This window comes from Aegilops tauschii, chromosome 2, assembly GCF_002575655.3.
Source record: "Aegilops tauschii subsp. strangulata cultivar AL8/78 chromosome 2, Aet v6.0, whole genome shotgun sequence".
In the NCBI taxonomy this organism is placed as follows: Eukaryota; Viridiplantae; Streptophyta; class Magnoliopsida; order Poales; family Poaceae; genus Aegilops; species Aegilops tauschii.
Genome location: NC_053036.3, coordinates 85,461,012 through 85,463,644, shown reverse-complemented (window position 1 = coordinate 85,463,644; position 2,633 = coordinate 85,461,012).

Genomic DNA, 2,633 nt, shown 5'->3' with positions numbered 1-2,633 from the left:
CTCATGAGTAATACCAAGTTCATCAAGATAGTCATCACGACCAGAGTTCTTGAACTCAGTTCCATTGTCACTCCTGATGTGCTTGATCTTCACACCAAAGTTGGTTGAAGTCCTCGAGGAAAATCGTTTGAAGACTTCCTGCACTTCATGTTTGTAAGTGACAATATGTACCCAAGTGTAACGAGAATAATCATCAACAATAACAAAGCCATAGAGAGATGTATCATTTGTGACTGCTGATTAATGATTAGGACCAAAGAGATCCATGTGAAGCAATTCGAATGGTCGAGTAGTGGTCATGATAGTCTTTGCTGGATGCTTGGCCTTGGTCATCTTTCCAGCTTCACAAGCTCCACACAAGTGATCTTTGAGGAATTTGACATTCTCAATGCCGATGACATGCTTCTTCTTCGCAAGCGTGTGCAAATTCCTCATGCCTGCATGACCAAGTCGTCGATGCCATAGCCAGCCTTCTGAAGCTTTTGCAAGTAGGCATACCGCTGGTTGTGGTCCTGTAGAGAAATCAACAATATACAGATCTCCTCTCCTAAAGCCTTCGAAGGCTTTGGAATGGTCAGCTTCCATGATCACAACACAACGATACTTGCCAAAGACAACAACCATATCAAGATCACAAAGCATTGAGACGGACATGAGGTTGTATCCTAAGGACTCGACAAGCATGACTTTGTCCATGTGTCGATCCTTTGTGATCGCAACCTTACCTAGACCCAATACCTTGCTTTTGCCTTTGTCAGCGAAGACGATATGCTTCAGATGCGACGGAGATAAGGGAATATCCATCAATAGACTCTTGTCACCAGTCATGTGATTTGTACATCCACTATCGAGGACCCACTCATTGGCTTTGGGTTGATCATCCTGCAGATGAATTAGTGCAGCTTACGAACTCATATACTTCATCAGTGAAGAATATGACATCAATTCATCAGATCAATTTCATCAAGTAGTAAAACAGATATAGCAGTATGAGGACGTGAGAAATGAGGATTCATTTCTTCATGATTAGCCTGTGTCCATTCAGACACTTTTCAGGTCTCCAGCAAATTCCTCAGACGTTCAAGCACGCCTGGAGACCTGATCCTGCATAAGAGGTTAGTTCTTTTTCTTCACCACCCACATCTGAAGGGGTGGCAAAGAGTTCATCACTCTGCGAGCTCCATAAGAGAATGGTGGCATAGAAGCCAGTCCATTTCGTTTCACATAGGACGAGTTAGGATAAGCATATGAATAAGGAGAGAAATTCTTTGAGGACTTGTGAACATAATGGTTAGAAGAATAATGCTCATATTCATAGCCCTTAGCTCTTTCCTGCGAAACAGAATTGTTAGCACGATGATATTCATATGAGGACTTTGGTCCTTTTGAGGAATTTGATCCACGTGAGGAATTTGATCCGTATGAGGACTTGGATCCATATGAAGAACTTGGTCCATATGAAGAATTTGATCCGGGGTTCCTATTCTTCACTGGTGGTGTCATGATGACATTCACCTGAAGATTTTCAAGGCGCCTTTTGGGAACCCAGATTTTCTTCATAGGGGAACCGTTCCTGCAGTTAGTGCCAACATATCTAGCAAATACTTCACCATTCTGATTTTTGAACAGTTTATAGTTGGAGTCAAATGACTCATCAGAAGAATGAGGAGATTCACATGTAAAGCCAGATAAACTGGATGGATCAACTGGAGGTCCCTTTGCAGCAACCCATGAGGTTTTGGGGTACTGCCCAGGCTTCCAATATGTACCATCAGCATTGAGTTTCCTCTCAAATGCAATACCCTCTTTCCTAGGGTTCCTGTTGAGGATATGCTTTTTAAGCACATCACAAAGAGTCTGATGCCCTTTGAGGCTTTTGTACATACCTGTCATGTACAATTCCTTTAGCCCTGCATTGTCAGTGATACTAGCAATATCCTCAGATGAGGAATTAGAGATAGCAGAGACAGTTAAAGAATTTGTAGCATGTGAAGCATTTGAACATTCAGGTGAAGAATTAGCAGATTCACGTTCAATGCACTTTAAGCATGGAGGAATGAATTCTTCCTGAGAAGCACTGATTTGTTGAGCAAGTAATGAATTGCGCTCCTTCTGAAGATCTTCATAACTCACTCTTAACTTCTCAAGATCTTGCTTTCTTTGAAGAAATTCATAAGAAAGCTTCTCATGATCAGATAAAAGAGTGTTATGATGACCTTGAAGGTTGTCAAACCTAGTCTGAAGTCTTTGAAGATTTTCAGTCAAGGTTTTAGTGCGATCCATTTCTTCACCCAACATATCATCACTTTTGTCTAGCATGTTTTGAACCTTTTCAAAAGCCCTTTGTTGTTTCACAGCAATCTTAGCAAGTTTAGAGTAGCTGGGCTTGAGGTTTTCATCAGATTCATTCTCACTTGATTCAGAGGAGGTATATTTGAGTACCTTGGCACCCTTTGCCATGAAGCAATAGGTGGGAGCGTAGTTATCACTGCCTTCATCAGCCTTGTTGGTGAAGCCATTTTGTTCAGAGTTGAAGATAGACTTGCTGACTAATGCAGTAGCGAGAGCTAGACTCGCCACACCAGACTCGGGCTCCTCAGATGCCTCCTCTTCCTCATGTTCCTCAGATTCAG